At 39.8% G+C, this 18,748-nt stretch overlaps 1 long non-coding RNA gene across 1 annotated transcript; it reads left to right on the top strand.

The window, feature by feature from the left end:
- Positions 1–2,842: 2,842 nt before the first annotated feature.
- LOC108494292 lies at positions 2,843–4,238 on the top strand. Its single transcript, XR_001873807.1, has 2 exons — positions 2,843–2,969; positions 3,061–4,238. It is a non-coding gene; the product is annotated as an uncharacterized LOC108494292 (long non-coding RNA).
- Positions 4,239–18,748: the final 14,510 nt, after the last annotated feature.

The following is an 18,748-nucleotide window of genomic DNA, read 5'->3' on the forward strand; positions in this document are numbered from 1 at the left end:
ATTTGGAAAGGGATGAAAGTTACCCATGCTCTTAACAAAGGAGTTAGTGGGGAGGTTATCCAAAGCATAAGAATTAGATTTGTAAGCACTATGTGCATAGGGCTGTCTCGCACATAAAGCCTTTCTTCACCTAAGTCTTTTACACTTCTGAAGGAATTATTTCTGGTCTTTCTCTTTGTAATTCTTATCTCTTTCCCTCCCTCCCTCTTCATTTACACCTAACATGACTGTGTATCTCTGGGTACTGCTTAAACGTTTGTACATCAGATACCTGCATAGGAGGTTTTTCATAAGCTTCTGAAAAAGTTTTTACAGATACTTTAGGGCCTTTTTCAGGTCTGTTTGAAAAAGGTGTCTTGTTTATTCTGAATAAACCAGCATCCTCCATGTACCATGTCAGTTCAGCCCTATTTCAGACTTCAGATCTCCTATTCATATAATCTTTGTTTTTTCTCCTGTTTCTCATAGGTAACATGTGGTAGAACGCTGGAATTGTTATCAGGGTGTTCACTAGGGTTTTAGTGATTTGGCTAATAATTGAACTGGAAGCATTTAGAGATTAAATGATGATCAGGAGTTAGTAATTTGAGCTGAACTTGGTTAAATTAGTATGAAAAGTCTTTTCATTCCTTGACTCCTTCACTTTTCTTTTCACTGGCAGATCTAGGAAAATGTATGCAATACAGTAGTGCAGGGAAGGCTGCCTATGTAGTAAATACAGAAAGAACACTTATTTCCTGCACATTTATTTTCCCACGGAGGGAAGTGCAGCACTAGAAAAGTTACAGAATCTCCATCTCTGAGGTTTTTCAGGATGAAGTCGCAGTTGACCTGATGGAATGTTGATGAGATCCAGAGGTTTCACTAAGTTACCTCCAGATGACCCTTCCAACCAACATCGCTCTAGGTCAGAACAGATAAATGAGCTACTGGTATCAAGTGGGAAAGATCATCAGCTCACAGAGTCAAGAACTGCTGCAAATCTTAGAAACTAATGAGAACAGACTAGAAGCCAGTCAGAGCCATGTTATTCTGATATAGGTTAAAAAAATGGGACTGATCACCAGGACTGCTCCTCTTATCTTGTATTCCAAAGCCCTGAAGATGCATATTTTGCTGCACTCAGTTCCTGACTCACTAATGTTTGTCTTTTGGATCGGGAAAGTCATCTATAACCTGGATTCTCCATATTAGCTGACACTCCATCTGAAAATAGAGTATTCTGTTGGTTAGCTGTAGTCAGTTTGGGTTTACCGATACCATTTTCCAGTAAAGACTTGCCAATGTTGAAATTATTAGCCCCACAGGTGAAAATGCCCTGGGATGACTGTGGTAATCTTGTGATTTCTGTACATGCAACCCTGTAGCTCCCCTGAACACTAACAGCATGCTGACACTGAATGCTACAACTGGATTTTACGTGGAATTTAGGCAACTCCTAGGTGCAGCCCACTGAAAAAACCTCTTTCTGAGAGGAGCCAATAAGAAGAAGTTAAAACTGCCTTGTGCAAATTTTTGCAATCTGCTATTGCGTGAACAGTCGGGAAGGTTGAAATCGGCATGAAAGAGCACTTGGATTTTGCTCCGATGGTGCGTCCCTGTGTAAGGGCTGGCTAAACATCTCTCTTCTGGGGGAATTCTGTGCTTGATCTCCATTATGTAACTTCGGAGATTGCAGTGGGATCCTTTGCAAAACAGCTGTGCAGATTCACGGCAGCTCTCTTCCTAGATTTCCCTGACACTGCGTACAGTTTCAGTGTAAAGAGCCAGGGAGTGCAGCGTCACGAGGTGGTGCCCAGCTTTTGCAAACAAAGGGGATGGAAGACTCTGTGCCACCTGCTCTGTCACTTGAACAAATGTTAGGCGTAAAACAAGCTACAAACCGCTAACTGTTTGTTGGATGATAACTTTGTGAGCAGCAATTCCATCGATTGTCAAGGTCAGCTTTTTTGCTTTTGTTTCTTGAGCGAACCAGTCCCTCGGTTCCATGCTCCTATAGGTAAAGCAAGATAGTAAAGCAACCAAGATGTTAACTGCTTGGTGCCCTGACAGTTTACAGCATTGCAGAGCTGCACGCTCTTATTCGGGGGCTGCCAGGGGTGTCCAGATGTTTCTGCATGTTAAACAGTGTGGCACAACACCTCTGCAGGAATCGGCAGGCAAGAACGTTTACTTCTTGACTTGGACTGAAAGCTTTTAGTCGGCAACATCAGGAAAACATTGACACCATCTGCAAACCCTGTTGTGTCCATACACGAGGAAAAAACCCTTCTGCTCATTTTTCCTGATTATTTTGTGGGACAGTGCATTCACTAAAATTACCAGTTAAGGAAACCGCAAATGCCTCTGTGTTTCTTGCTGTAGTCGCTTGTTGAGTGTGGGGCTGAGTGGGAAAAGGAGTGGTCTTGGCAAACAGCTTATTAGCCTAAAATAAATTATTCAGAACACAGGTTTGGATACAGATTGCAGGGAATGATAATGGAGATGGTTTTCTGAGTCTGTTCATGTTAGGGAGACATGGAGTATGCTTTTCAGGAATTCACTTAAGTAGAATCACTTTGAATAACGCAGCCTGGAAGTAATATTGCTGCCATCCAGCTAGTGTCTGTGGAACAGCATTCTCCTGCCTCCTGAAGCATTGGCATTGAAGATGGATAGATATGGAGATATTTTTTTGAGAGGCTTTTTCTTTTTTTTTTTTTTTTTAAGGGGAATTTTTCTAACCAGTAAAGAGGGCGATGTTTCGGTTGAGATTTTTTCCCCCCCGAGTGAAATAGTGGACCACATCAGCATCCGATTTGGGTGCGTCATGTGGTTTCTCATGTGATGCTGGTCTCACTGTGCTTTGGAGAGTGAGCCTTTGTGACTCCGCACTCTTGGACAGTAGCATCCAGCAACACAGGAGACTTTGGGGAGGGAGAGGAAAAGACACAGCCTCCCAGAAAGCCCGCAAACCCAGAAAAAATAAAGTTATGATAATTTATTATAGTTATTGTTTCTTCATAACTGTTTTGGTTTTAATTTTTAATTCTGGGTCTTCCCTTTTCTCCGTTCCTGCAGGCATAAAGCTGCACCGTTCAGAAGAAGCAAGACTGTCTTTCCTTACAGCTACGATGCTGCACCGCTTTCGACACAGCGTGCTTTTCCCCGCGTTTACCTGGGCGACTGCTGCTCTTTCTGCTGCTGCTGGGGCTGCTGCAGTCTTGCTGCCTGCGCTTCACCCTGGTTTGACTGACTCGAAACTCTCTCGTCTGCACATTGCTAAGGAAGAAGAACGATGGAGCCGCATTTTTTTTTTGTTGGCTCTGGAAGCAAAGGGTTGCAATATGTGATGATTTTGGGATTTTCTTTGGTGGGGGGGAAGGAGGAGAAAAGAAGGGTGTTAATCTAGGATGGGGTGGGTGAAAGCTTAAAGAAATATTATGTAAAGTAATCCAGTGCTCGACAAGGGCATCAGCAACAAGAATCCAGCCTCTGCTGCTCCAGAGGATTAACATGGGGAAGCCACAGTGCTGCAGTCAGGTTTCACCTCAGTGTTGTGCTGGAGACGGATAAATAAGGTATCGGTTGCATCTGCCTGATAAGGCAAAGCCAAAGGGAGAAGGAGAGAGCGAGCAAATGCAAATGCAAAGGAAGAAGAAACGCTACGTGCCGTTTGTCTGATTCTGTGGATTCTCATTGTAGAGAGGATGGCTTGATTAACAAAGCAATGTATGGACCGAGGGACTGTAAATCGTAGCTTGAACACTCCTGGTGCTGTCAAGGAGTGAACTGATGAGTTAGGTGGCTGCAGGAATATCCCCAGGGAAAACAGCAGCCACTCACTCCGTGTATATCTGTGTATGTATGTGCTTTTGTGTGTGTGTGAACATGTATGGAAATGAAAGCAAGACATTTCTGACCAATTTACAGAGGACGTTTGTCACTTTGCTGGGTCAGACCTGATTGCAGCTTGTATTTTCAGCTATAGCTCTACACCCATTTCCTGACTGAGGTGGCACTTTGTGAAAACAGATGGTAGGCAGTATTCTTTTAGGAAATATGAAAGCAGATCCTTTCTGCTTAACACCTTAAAGCACTGAATCTTTTGCTCTGTGCTGAGAAAAACCATGGGGCTTCGTTTTCTCCATCTTAAAATCTCTATAAACACAGCTGTATTCAGTATGGTGAAAAGTTCTATACTGTAAATAGAAATGTGATCAATCTAATCAAAATAAATGCATCCCAGATGACTTCTAGACCAGCTGGCTACCACAGTCGTCAGATGACTAAATCCTCAACTGAGCGTTTATATTCAGTGTTATATTTGCATCTTTTTCTTTTCTATTTTTTTAGATTTTCAAAATCAGCCTCTAATTGAAAAAGATTCTTCATATATTGAGAAAAGGCAATGCTTACATTTGGCAGTCAATTTCTGTGAAATGTATCTGGGTGTATTTTTTACTGCCAAACCTGCATGAGGAAGACTGTGTTTTTAGGGCAGGTAGACTTGTCATGGTACAGGCATATTTCATTTGGTAGGCAGCTCAGCTTGGCCATGTCTGAACAATGCAGAAGTAGGGGAAACAAGTGCTGCAGTCAGCTAGCAAGGCTTGGCATGGCTGCTAGCAGCTGCATACCGAGAAAGAGGTTTTTTTTCCCTTTCCTTTTTTTCCCTTTTGTACAAAGCCATAGACCATAATGTCAACCTAAAATATGTACGAGGGGATTTTCCAATAGTCATGGTGAGCTACCCTGCAAGATGCCGGTCTGGTCCTTCCACTGTTTGTTCCCCTGCGTACAAAGGCAGCCCTCTGTGTTGGATTATATTTAGCCAGCTGTTGGATAACATTCTTGTGCTGGGGGCAAAGGAGTCTTATTACTCCCAAACTGTAGTTTTCTGTTTGCTTAAAGAAAAATAACTTTGGCAATACAGCAGGCTCTGCAAAGGAGTTTATGCCACTGCCTATACCTTTCTGAAACTGTCATGTTCTTCTAACTCGGGCAGCTTAAAGCAAGAAAGGAGGGAGGAGGAGAGACTCTTAACTCACAGCTTCAAAGCTGCAGAGATGAGCAAAATGTCAGCAGCTTGTAATTAGGAGCCCACGGTTACGTCAGTGACTGTATCTCTCCAAGAATAGCTATGTGATGTGTGCCACAAAGCAAAGGAAGACTCTCAAAACCTGGTTAACAAGCCTGGTTCAAACAAGAAAGAGCAAAATGGATTAATGAATCTGCTGTGTTCCTAAATCAGATGTGGATGGATTACATGCACAAGGCTTGCTGAATTCTGCAGCAGTGAAGACTGAATTCTCAGTTTGTTAGAGGGCAAGACATTCACCGAAAGTGCAAATCTTTCAGAAAAAAATGCAGATGAACAACCTATCCTTGAAAATGTCTTTCCAAGCTCTGTCCTGTACAGGCAGCTGCATGACATGGAGGCATGCTCTGAAGGAAGAGACCAGCAAGCTACGCACGAAGGTGTTTAGAGGAAGGGTATAATTAAACATAAAGCAGGCTCGATGAAATTCTGTTCTGGCATTACAGATTTGATACCAAAATACCACCCCAGAGAAGACTGGCTGGGCTCTGGTGTGATTTATATTAAGGCTTCTCTGGTTAAGAGCAAGGGGGGAGGGACAGGGCTTCGTGCAGCATCTTGCAGCCATGCAGAAATCCCCAGAGCTGTGGGAAGTAGGAGGGATGGGCGCAGCTATGAGCTCTTAAAGACACATGCCCATATCCCACCAAGGGGCTTTCTGACCTCTGCAATTATTTTTAGGTCTGTGAAGGCAACTCGGCAGTGCTTAAGCAGTGAGATTGCAGGGGGTGCTTAATCTTCTGCGACTGGCCTTTCTCTGTGTCATGGCTGGAATATGTTTACAGTGCTGTTATCAATACCCCTCCACCACATCCAGTGTGCATGTCTGTCAGTGTTCCCGTCGCCCAATTGCTGGAAGTCTGGTGTGGTTCCTTGCTCTCAGCAGAAGTCACTTGCAGTTAAGCTCTGTTGTAGTTGCTCTTTAATTTACCAGGATAGGTAGATTGTCTTACACAAACAGTGGGGTGGGTGGTTTTTGGTTGTGGTTGTTTTTTTTGACTGTGAATACAAATTTGTAGGAGGAGGTGACTCTGTATATTAAACCAATAGCTCTTTGAATTGTGTGTAGTATAATTTAAATATACTCACTTTAATTAATAGAAGGTTACAAAAGCTGGCATTGTCTGGGGCTGTTTAATTTACATCTTAGGTTTAGTCAATGAGCATAACCTGACTGATTAGAATAGTGTATTCTGCGCAGCCAACAGGGTGGAAGGCATTATTTTGTTTGTGTTAGTTCAAACAGCTGGTCATTAATGCAGGCCCCATCTCCAGAATGAAGTGCTAGTGGACATGAATGGCTGCCTGATTAATGCTGCCCCTCGATGGGTCCTTCATCCAGCAGCGATGCTCGTAGCAGAATAATGCAGCGAGATTTGATTGCACTCTAACAGGGTAGTATGTCATTGTGTCACCGAGTGATCGAGGTTATTATGGGGCAGGGCAGACAGACGGGACAGTGGGGTTACTAGACCGTGGCATTTTTAGAAATGCAGGGCTGACCTACTTAGAGTTATTCTTGCTGGCTGGCAGCTGCCTGGTGCGGGGCTCCCCCGGATAGGCTGCGGCTGTTGCTAGGGGGAATTAGCATGAATTTTTCCACATACAGACTCAGTGATTGAATGATAAAAGCTGACTGGAATTAAAGAGATTCGGTTCAGTATTATGCAGATTTATCTCCTCATTTTTTTTCTCTCTGTCAAGTGCATAAAAAGGGGCAGAAAACAGTTTGTTGCCATTTATTTTTGACCTATTTTTTTTTCCAGGGAAGGCCAGAAGTGTTGTGAATTTTTGATCATAATTTAATATTTAAGCCATTGAAATGATATGATAGTGGGCATACATCTTTAATGTATGGAAGGTTCAAATGCTATGTCTCTGGAAGGGAATGAAATGAATAACATATTTTGTGTTCTGGTCAGACTGCTGCCTCTTTCTATCTGAAGCTGTGTCAGATTCCCTTATCTGGAAAGGGGAAACATATAACAGGTTTTATTGCATAACATTACTCTTGTCTATTTTTAGCTATCTGTATTTAAAAAAAATTAGTCCTGTTTACGTTAGTGGATGAAATTAATCCCCAGGCTATGCCTCATGTATGTGGAGACAGATGCCCCAGGTAGCTATGGTGTTGTGGGTCGTGTTCATCTGAAGAGGTGTTTACATACTGCAAACTTATCAGCACTGCATACCTAGCAGCATACTGATGCCTGGCATGTAATCACATCAATAAGAGAATGTCTTCTGGATTTCCGAGTCTTTTTCAGGCTTTGGTTTGAAATTGGATTCTCTAGATGGCCTTCCTTTATTTATCTACATCTGCCTAAAAGAGTGTTATCTTTTCAGAGAACTCTGTGCTCTCTCAGGAAGCAAATAAAAACAATACTCAGTGAAGAATCCTTTGATGTAATTATGAATATTTCCTTTGTTATCATCACTAATTATAGAAGATCTTTGTTTAAATTGCTATCCCCCTCTGAATGATCTTTTACCACATGAAGAAGTTCTAATTTAGTGCTTATAATTTTAAGTTAAATTTTCATGGCAACACATCATGACATCACACTCGAAGAACTGGGAATTTTCAAGATAAAAGACAGTGAGGATGGGGGAGAAGGACCCACATGTCTTTGGAATTGCAAAATAAAAAATATGACTTGGTGATGAAAATTAGTGAACTCATTTTTGTCTGAAATAGTTTAATTTGAAATATTATATGAATGAGATACCTTTTAGAGAGGTGTGAGCAGCGTGCATGTCTGTCTGGACAGCCAGCAGCCTCCCTGGAACCAGTGCTCTCCTGCTTTAGCCCCTGGAGTTTCTTGGAAAGCAATGAAGAGGAAGAAACTGGAAATGAAGACATGAATTTGAATGCATTTTGTGACTGAGGCAAAGCATTCAGTTCCTACAGAGTTGAATTTCCAACGACTCTTTCCTGGCATTGATTCATTACTGAAACTCATATCACTTCCTTCTCTGCTCCTTCCTGATGGTCTCATGAAGTGACAGATTTTTAGAGAAGTGAAAGTGAAGAGGGGCACTATTTGATGCCCACTAACTGTGTTTGCCTTGCCTGTCCCTGGAGGTGACTGCAAAAAGTTTTGAGTCCACTTGCCTCAGCAGTATTCTCATGATCAAAGTCTGATCTCCTGCTCCACTTTCCTACCGGATGCTGCAGGATGCTAGGCAACAGACCTTTGTCTACAATTGTCTGTTGAAGTTCTTGCCCTTGTTGGTTGTAGCCAGTTGCAGTTTCATCCAATTCACCTGAGATATTAGCTGAATTGGGCTTCAGGAAATCAAAATAAGCATGCAATGCTATATTAAAGCAGAAATCCCTTTTCTAGTGAAAAATATTTGAGTGTTATCTTATTTTGGTATATTCTTGCTAAGAAAGGGGGAGTTCAAAGAAAAGCAACAGACAAGATAGAGCATATACTCCATGGAAAAGAGTTGTATGCTTGTTGTTTATTTGGGATTTCAACACAGTGAATGTTTATAACAAACATCAAATCGGACAGTTTAACAAACCATCAAGTGGTATATTAAATATAAAAAATATAATGCACAAGAAATTGTATTCAGCATTAAGCTACTTCTCTGAAAATCTCTTTAATGGGAATTATTCCAAATAAATGAATGTATGAATGATCTGATCATAATGCTTTGGGTAATTATAAGTAGCAGAAATATGGAGTTAATGAAACAAAACCAAAATCTGAGCTTTGTATGTGTGTGTATAATGCATAAGAAACAGGACACCAGAGGAGTTAGAAATATATGTCTGTGTTGAAAATATTGTCAATTGTGCACATTCTTTTGAAAAAACCATGTTAATCATTTTCTGATGATCTCCTCTGAGGTTTCTATTGTTGCTACAACTTACACCTCCTACCTTGAAGTTTCTTACCTACAAAAGATTGTGCTGTATTGTTCAACATTCTTGTACCATGACCTCTCCTGTGAGCTATGAAAGATCTATTATGCTAGGGTGGCTAAATGAGTGCTGATTTACTGGGAGCATATGCAGGCAGTAATTTTTATTTTTTTTTCTCAGCAAAATACCCAGAATCCTGCCTCCATTTGCAGCTGTGAGGTGGCTGTGCTGCTTGGTGTATTCCTGACTTCAAAGTCTTGGCAGGTCATGGATTTGTTGGGCATTTTGTGATTTTATTGCAACTTTATGTTTTTCTGAAAATGATCAGAGGATACAGGATATAGAGCAACCCATCTAGATTTCCATGAAGGGATTACAGCCAGAAGGAGTGAGTTGACTCCCAGCCTTTACCTCCTGCCAGGGCCTTACAGATCAGTTATTCTGCAGCAGATGTGTTTTAGTTCCGATTTCAAACCAAAAGTACAAGGAATTGTATCGTATTTCTTAAAAGACTGGCAGTTAGCACATTCCTTTTATTGCAATGCAGTAGGGAATACAAATGTTTTACAAATTAAAATAATCCTTACAAGATTTTTTTCTGTGATCCATTAACACGGAAACAAATTCTGTAACTACCATCAGCCAGGAGCAGCATTATTGTGGCTGCCACATTCATGGTTTTCCTGCATCTGTGCATATGTGTACCTATGCACTCAGAAATGCTACATACGTGTAGCATGTGAATGTGTATACAAGACAGAAGCAGAACTTACACAAATACAACACTGAGGCATATATATAGTGTGTGGTCACAGTGTAATACCCAAACCTGTACCTCTAGATATATGATAGTGGTTTGTTTATGATGAAAAGTGACTTGACATAAAATTTGTGCAGTTCTTGTGTAGCAGAGCCATTGTGTTAATGCTGTCAGCCATTCCCCACCAGCAACAACAAAAATTCATGATAATGTGTAAAGGAAGGATAACAAAAAGGGTAGTGTGATGGAAAGTAGGGTGTACCTAGATAGGTGGGTTTCATAGCCACTTATACCCTTTTTGTAGTCAATAGCAATGTAACATGAAATGAACGATGGGCTGTTTAAGACAGAGACAGATATTTTATTTTATAGTTAATTCTTCCCTCCTGCTTTTAGGCCACACCTACTTCAAAAGTGAATCCAGACTCAGATCTTGACAGAGATCGTGACCCTGTTGAAACCAATGGCTGTTTTATCCTGGAATTCAGTTGGGCCAGGCTTTCATCTCTGGTATTTTCCCCTGAACATGTCTTTTTTGTGCTCTTGCTCCAAAGTGTGGTGTTTCTGCTTCTACTTTTTTTTCTCTCTCTTCCTCTGAAAGTGCTTTGAAAGCTAACTTTTTTGTTGAGCAATACATTACAAATTTGCTCTTAAGTATGAGAAAATGTGAGGAAATATCACTTCACTGTTGAGCAGATAAGGCTGGGTTGCAGTTACTCTCTACGGTTATGTTTTTCTGAGTACTTCTGCTTTCATCATAGAACGTCTTTAGTTTTTAATGAAATGGAACAACTAGTGAACAAAAATATGCCAGGGAGAACCTGGCCTCTTAACAGGCTGCAGAAACTTGGGTAATGAGATGGCTAGAGTCTTGACATTAAAGCTTAGAAATGTCAAGGGAGTCAGAACACAACAATTTTTAAAAAGAAATGCCTTCCAGCTATCTAGCCACTTTTGCTGCTATCATCATTTAAGTTAATGATGAATTAATTTTTTTTTAATGCTTTGCTGTTGCATAAATGGTATACTGACACCAATATTCAAAGAAGTTGTTCATTTGGAGGTAGGTATACCACATTTGTGTCTGAGTTTGCCGTGCTTTTCTTTGTTATATACAGACACAGTAATTAGATTTTTCTGAGGTCAGAGTTTTTTTGTTATTTCAAGGAGGCATTTGAAATAATGGCAGTTAGGAGAGGACATTGGTGATAGATTTTGTGCAGTATTTTATCATTTAGAAAATATGCAGAATGGAGGAGGTGGTGCATTACACTGCATACTTGGTTTGGTTATGGCTCAAATGAATGGCTGATGAATCTTGATTTAAATCTCCTGTTCATGACTTTTAATGATGGCAATGTATTATAGATCTCACCTGCAATTCCTGTGTGTATGTGCCAACACACATACATACTGTTTTAGCTGAGCTAAAATTGCTGGTGTGTCATCTCCAGCAGCTCTTCTTATTACTCCTTTGAAACTAAAACCTAGAATTGTTTACAACCTGGAGATGAGATCACAAGTTCCAGTCTTTTTTTTTTGTTCCCCTTCCAGTGGTTGGTAAGATTATGTCCCTTTGTGACTTTCATGGATACATCCTTTTTATAAAGGAGCAGAAATTCCAGTGGATTTCAGTGACCTATTTGCTGTGTCACAGTCATCTGATCTTCTTTCCACCAAGTGTTTTCTGTTAACAGCCACAGAATTGCACACTTGCCTTCACATTAGACTTTGATTCCTTGGCATGATACTCACCATTGCCAAGATTTTTATGATTGTGAAGAGATACTTGTAAATGTTAAAAATAATCTCCTCTGGTGTCTATATTTGTAAGTGTCTGTTCACACTTGATATGAGTTTAGCTTGATGAGACATGATGATCTCCTTTGTTTTATGAGAGTAATCCCATTTCTTTTAGAAGCAAGTGAATGGCAGGCTGAGGAGCCCAAACAAACAGATGATGTTTGATTTTACAAACCAGGTATTCATGTTATGATACATTCCTAAGAAGCAGGATAGGTAGCTAATGCTGTGCAGATCAACTTGGTTGTGTGTTTTCAAACAGTAGATCGTCTGAAATCAGAGCTATAAGACTGAGTGAAATACTGGCCCTGGTGGAGCCACTGGAGAGCTGGGTTTACTAGGGAATGGTGCCTACTTGCACAGCTCTCTAAAGGGAGTCTCCAAAGTTTCAAGTACTGCCAGCAGTTAGTTGCTTTCTTTGCTCAGCTCAGCCCAACTGATGCCATTTTCAGTTAGGTAGGGATTGTAAAAAGAGGAAATGCCCTTTATTTAAACCAGCTCTCTGCCATAAACTTTGACTTCTTACTAGCCTTAGGTAATCCTGGCTGCCTCATATATGTGTTGAATTATAATAGGAGTTTCAATCATGCAAAAAAGTCAGAAGGTGGCCAGGATTTTGGAACAGCGGTGTTGTGTAGTTGAAGTTTCCTAGAATGGGATGAACATTTTCTGTTGCAGAGAAAGTTAGAAGAAATGGAAGGCAGTGCAGTTTTGGCTATACTCCTGTGCTGCATAATGATGGAGACCAATAAATTCAGTTAAAACTCTGAAATTTTCTTTGTCCTTGGGTCTACAACCAGAAAAAAATCACCCCTCTGTTCTTCACAGGCCCCCGTCAGTTCTGCATAGGCCACAAATAGTTTACATCTTAGCTTGTCACACCTATTGTGTGCAAGTATTTTTAAACATTTGGTTCCCCTTGTCATTTGAGTCATGAAGACTTAACATATGTGCTGACTTTTATAAGTTCTGTGATTCTTGCTGGATTCTAGATGGTACCCAAGCCTTCCTGGTAGCCACTAGAATATAATTTAATGTAAGTCCACACATACGCATTTTCTTAGAAAGGATGAAATGGCTTTTTGTCACCCCTTAATTCCACGTCCAAGGGTAGAAAATGCAAGGTTTTTTTCTCTGTGAGCTGGATGGACATCAGAGACTTTTCTCTCTCTTTGGGTCTCACAACCCTGCTTTGAAATGTCTTTTAAAGAGATGAAAAGGGTGTAGTTGTAGCTTTAAAACCATGAACTTTGCACGTACTGAAATAAATGGTTCTCCCTTTTATTCTGAGGACCAGGTTGAGATAATACACAGAAGCAAAAAAAAATATGGATGGTCTTCTATTTTATTGTTTCCTGACATTTCCCTCCCCCCTTTCTCCTGCCTTAATTTATTTTTGGGGTCTGGAAAGAAAAGCACGCTGAAAAGCCCCAGTGTATTGATGTGTGAAATTGAAGGAGTTACTCATTCTTATGATCCAGCCACTGTGCCCTTTGACAGGGTTAACATTAAAAGAAATAGACTAGAAAACATGCGTCTAAGTATGAAGAATTCCTTAAATTCAGGGTGTGTTCATACAAAGTGAAGTTTTTGCAGTGTGGAAATCATTAAACCTGATCCAGAGAAAATGTGAGGTGCCCCAGCCACTGAGATGTGAATCTCTTTAATCCGCACAAGCATTAGAAAAATCTGAAACATGTGAAAGTTCAAAAGCTGCAAAGCCATTACATGGCTTCTCATTCATTTCTCAAATATTGTAACTTTCTATTGAACTGTGAAAAGAGTTTTTCTTGTATTTTTTTTCTTTTCATAAGCAATAGATCAGTCACTCACTAATATGTTACTGCACGTTGCGAATTTCAAAGTGAGTTTCACTTGGTTATATCTACTTAAATATAATTTCTTGATTTATTTTAGAGCATTTATGTAGCATTTCAATAGTTGGTAACTTACACCTTTTCAGTAGTTGCTTTTTGGGAGGGGGAAAAAGGCAAGACCGAGTACTTTTTAAATTTTTTTTTTTGAGATCCCAATCAATTTCACTGCAAATTTAGAGGTGATCTTAAAGACTAGCTCTAAATTTGCATGAATATGTACGCATGCTAGTCAAAACCCAACCCAACCCAAATGAAAGTTTAATAAATCCAAAGTAACACAAAATGCTTTTTTTCATCTTAAGTGTACAACTCTGAAATATACCAAGAAGACCTTCAAATTTGGTGAAAACTTATTTCAGAGAAAACAGTAAATTACTTTTTGTAAAGGGACAGACTTGGTTGGTAACAGAAATGCTTAGCCCAAGGAAACCTGCTACCAACAACCTTTTAAAGTGCACATATATCTAGCTCCAAGGAGTAGACTATTCATGCCTGGTCCCAGACTGTTGTCCTGCAGCAGCCAAACCTCCTGCAGAGGTTTGGGCAGTCTGGCAGCTCTGGCTTTCCCTCTATGGGAGTATTAATTTGTTTTGCAGCTGCAATTGTAGTATTAGGCTTATTTTTGATTCCTTTGCCCTTTCTGTGGTCTGTTAGAGCAGCCCTAAAGTTTTCAAATAGTTGTCTCTGAGTGGGGTATGAGTTGTGCTTTAGGCTGTTTGCTTAAATGGAGTACTTGTTGAGATAAAGTTGCTGGGAAAGAGGTGGGGGGGAGCCCTATGTCTAATGGTTTTGTTCAAGGAGCTGCCAGGGATGTACTCTTACACTATAATGTCTGAAACTATAATAGTTCTTCATGTATGGGTTAACAGGCTTTCTTGAGGGTAACAAGAATAGAAAGTTTCACACTGATTTACCATTTCAAAATCAGCCACAAATTTTTGTCAGTGAAACTCCTGTGAGAAGACAGTATAGTGATTTAAAACAATTGGAGTTGTTTTTTAAAATGGCAGGAAACTGTAGAAGCTGACAAAGAGACTTTTTGATTCCTCTCCACACAAAAAATGTCTACCCTTAAAAAGTCAGGGAGAGACTTGTTTTCCACATGAAAATAGTTGGTAACCTGACTTTCACTGACTTGCCAAAAGATGTATCAGAGGAGCTGAGGTAATTTCTGAGGTGGCAAAACAGAAAGGTGCAAGTGAGCTAGAGATGGGAGTGACTGCAAGAGCAGAGGGCAAGGTCAGCAGAGAACCCTGGGTTCTCTGGAGGAGACCACATTCTCAAGCAGTACTCATCATTTAGAGTTATAAAACCTAAGTAAAACAAATGTCTCAAACCTGAGCCAAGACCCAAAGAGTTTAAAGGTAAACATTAGATAAGAATTAACTGTATTAATTCTATCCTCTGCTGCCAAGGCCTCACAGCACAACAAAGGACTATTGATCAAAAAGGTCATGTAGAAGAGGGCAGGGTTTGAAGAAACTGAATTTAAAAAAAAAAAAAAAAAGCCCAAATGAGACAAATGCAAAAATAGTAACTCAGAGATGAATGGAGTTCTGTACATCAGGCATTTCTCACATGCATTCATTTGTCTGCACAGATAACAGCAAATATCTGTCATTTTCTTAATTTGTACAGTGACATCCCCCTTTAGTCTCCAGCGATTGAATTGATGACTAATTATATGTATCCCTCTAAAGGAAGTGGAAGAGGTAGCATAAGAAAACATTGTGTTGCACTTCGGTTTTCCACTTGATACTTTTCTACTCTACATGTCTTGCGTGGGTACTTAAAGCTGCTCACACACAAAATGGTATCCAGTGGCTGCGGACCTATTACTGTAGTATTTAGGACTTCATAAGGTAGCAGCAGTTGATAAGGGATACTGTATTAACAGGCTGCTGCTATCTTGATCTTCTAGACCAAAAAGGATTTTTTCCCCTCTGAAGGTTACATGGGAAAGGGTAATAACTCTTTGTAGCTGGGATCTGCAAGCTGTCAGAATCTCCTAGTCTGAAAAATATTAAAAAAGTGCAACTTACTCTTGTGAGTGCTGCTGTAAAAAGCTTTTAAAATACAGAGATTCTAGTGTCATCTGCAGATGACAATCTGCTAAGTGTGTTTGTTTTTGGGTCGCAAGTGGAAAAAGAGCATTCCCTGTGAATGACAAGTGCCAGTCTCATAATGTAATGTTACCATTGTGGATGAATAAAGAAAAAGGCCCATTATATTATATCTAACTAGAAAGAAACTTAACAAAGAAATACACTGTGTTGTTAATGAGAGGAAGGATAGACTTGTGGTTAGGGCACAGGAGTTGCTGATTCAAATTTCTGGCTCTGCAAGAGACTTCCTTCGTGACCTTGGGCAACTTGCATACTGCCATGCTTCAAAGTGGCAGTAGCACCCAGACTGGGAGAAAGATTTCCTAAAGAGATACTTTCCCATTTGGCCGGTCAAATGGATGCCTAAGTGGCCAGATGTTCAAGGTGTTGCAAAAATATATTGTGAAAATCTCCAACAGAAGTAGGAACTAAAGAGTTTGGACATTTTTTTCTTCATATTTCTTTTCCATTTTCTGTTTTCTCCCCACCCCCCCTCTTTTCTTTTTTTTTTTCTTCTTTTTCCTATGAAAGTCTGGTTCTGATGCTGGTTATTGAGCATTTGAGAATATGATCCTTGACCTCCCTTGGGATTCTGATTCTTAGTCATCTTAAGGCATGGTTTCCCAGCTGAAAATGGGGATAACAATGCTTCCTTTATCTTGCTGTGTGCCAGTTTTGTCTGTTTAGATACTGAAATGTTGGGAATAGGGATTGCCTTCTACAATGTACAGGTATTTGACCCAAATCTTTGAGAGGGATTTGGAGAAATGGAAACTTTTGACAATAGTGTGATGAGAAGGAGCACACAAATGATGGTAAAAGCAATGATTTTGAATAATTGATGAGCTCAACTCAGTAGTATTAAAGACTGGCTTTGCTTGTTATAGAAAGAGAAGACAATTTGGGTCAGAATCAGGATTTCTTCAAGACTTGGGAATGTTGAGATCCAGACTTGTGGGTTAAGCACATCTCTAACCAGAGTTAGATTTGAGTCTGTATTGAAGTATGTTTTCAATTATATTCTGTTAAGAAAGTAGTGCTGAAATTTATCTTAAGTTGTCACAGTGCTTCAAAGCATGGGCTTTTCCTCTCTCTAAGTCCTTGAACAGACACAAGATGTGTTGAGGCAAAACTGTTTCCAATTATGTTGATTCATTCTGTTCTTTACTGTTTAAGGACTTAGGTTTAAGTTAAAGAAATATCCTGTAGCCAGAGTTCAGAAGGATGATTCAGATAAAATTGCCTAGAAAGCAGTCGTTTGCCTGAGTTTCCGTGACTGTACTGTGTCAGGTCATCAGATAGCACAGGGTGACACACAGCCATGACCTTCCCTGAAATTCTGCTGACTAACACTGACTGGGGATCCAGCTCTTCTCTGTGTCAGGTCACTGAATATGTAAGAGGGACTTGAAGCATACAGGTTAGGGGAAATAAAAGTGATTCCTGCAAATTTCTCTGTTGCTTGTATCTGCTGCAACTTTTTGCTGCAATAAATGTGACTTGTCTAGCAGAACAAGTTTTTTGAGTTGCAAGGGTTTTTCCCTGTCTAACTGAAGCATTCCTCCTCATTACCCATCACTTTGTAGAGTGCTATGCCGAAAAATTCTGTCATGTTGAAGATTAAAAAGGGATTAAAAGTGTGTAATAGGTTTTTTCAGGTAAACGTATGTACACACAGAGCACATTATTGTTCAGGTTGAGTTCTCCAGCTCAAGACAAACACTTGCACGTTTACATTTGACAGTGTTATTTGTCAGTTCTTGGAGCTGCTGCTGCAGGGATCCCCGAGCAACCCTCTCTAGCAGTTTTCTGTATGTTCTCTGTCATACATGCTACCTCTATTCCTGCTCTCACTATACAAATACTTCCCTGCTGAACCCCAGCCAGACGGGTTATGCCAGAACTTCATTTGACTCACGATGTTGACTGCTTTGCAATGCCTGGCCTGCTCAATTTTGTTTTCCCTTGAGGACAAGTTTAGGACTGCTCAGAATGCATACTCCAGCTGGCTTCAGCGAAGATAAAATATATGTGGAAATGAAGATAAAATTAAATCTCTGCATTTTTATGATACTAGATGAAGAATGGAACTCGTGACATGTGAACAAATGGTCAGTTTCTCACTTTGGTCAATATCCTGTTGCAGGAGTGTGTGTGACTGGCAGTCACTGTTGAATGAGTTTTGGATTTTTTAAACTTTTCATGAAAATATTTTAGGTTTTTTGTTTTTTTTTTGGTTTTTTTGGTTGGTTGGTTGATTTTTTAATTTTTTAAGAGTGAGGTTTATTGTAGATAAAGCTGTTATTGAAGAAATTGTCCTAACATTTTCCACTAAATGAAGAAATTTGTGCAGATATGCAGTAATGCATTAACCAAATGTAGGGAGATACAAGGAAAAATCTTCATAAATTACTGAGTAGTTTTGCTGATGATCAGATAGTTTCTTCAACTTTTCTTCACAAAAATAATCTCATCTCTGTGACCCTGGATTGTCTTTTCACCATTACTGCAGTCTGTCATGCAGTGTGTATGGCACTGTGCAGTGACAGGGCTTGTAAGAAGACAAAAGCTTGGATTTCAGTTTCCTACTTGTTTTTGGTGTGTTTAATACATCTGTTAAATAATCAGGTGATTTAGAAGTTTAAGTGTCAAGTTAGGTTCTGGATCCAAGTTATCAATTTGGTGGTAGCAGTGAAGCTACTTACATACTTGGTTCTCTTAAAAGTAGGTACAGCTTTCTTTGGTGTTCTTAAAAGATCACTTTGAAATCTTGCACCTGAAAATATAAGAAAATTTCTAACATAACATTAAGCCACACTGTAATTCAGGGTGGTTTCCTTCTCTAAGCTTTTTCTCGAAAAGACAGGTCAAACCTCTCTTCCATCCAAAATTGTAATCACAAGCTATTTTAAATAAACTTCCTGGACACAGAAGATACTGGAATTTTGATTTATTTTGATGTATGTACCATGGGATAATTGTAATATTTAAGGAAGATATTTGGTTGTATAATCCATGACAAGTATGCTGTTTCCCTTGTCTGTGTTTATGATCTTAGCAGCGTGTTTTTAACATAGAAAGAGGATATGCTTTACTCTTAGTATAAATAAGAAAACCCAAGAAAAATAACCCCAGTGTGACATGGGTCCCCTTAGAACTGGGGATAATATTATGCATGCTCTCTTAATGAGAGATAAAAAAAGGCATTTATTTTGCTTTAGAAAATATGGAATATTATATCTCATT

This window comes from Lepidothrix coronata, unplaced genomic scaffold (assembly GCF_001604755.1).
Source record: "Lepidothrix coronata isolate B3197 unplaced genomic scaffold, Lepidothrix_coronata-1.0 Scaffold23, whole genome shotgun sequence".
NCBI lineage: Eukaryota > Metazoa > Chordata > Aves > Passeriformes > Pipridae > Lepidothrix > Lepidothrix coronata.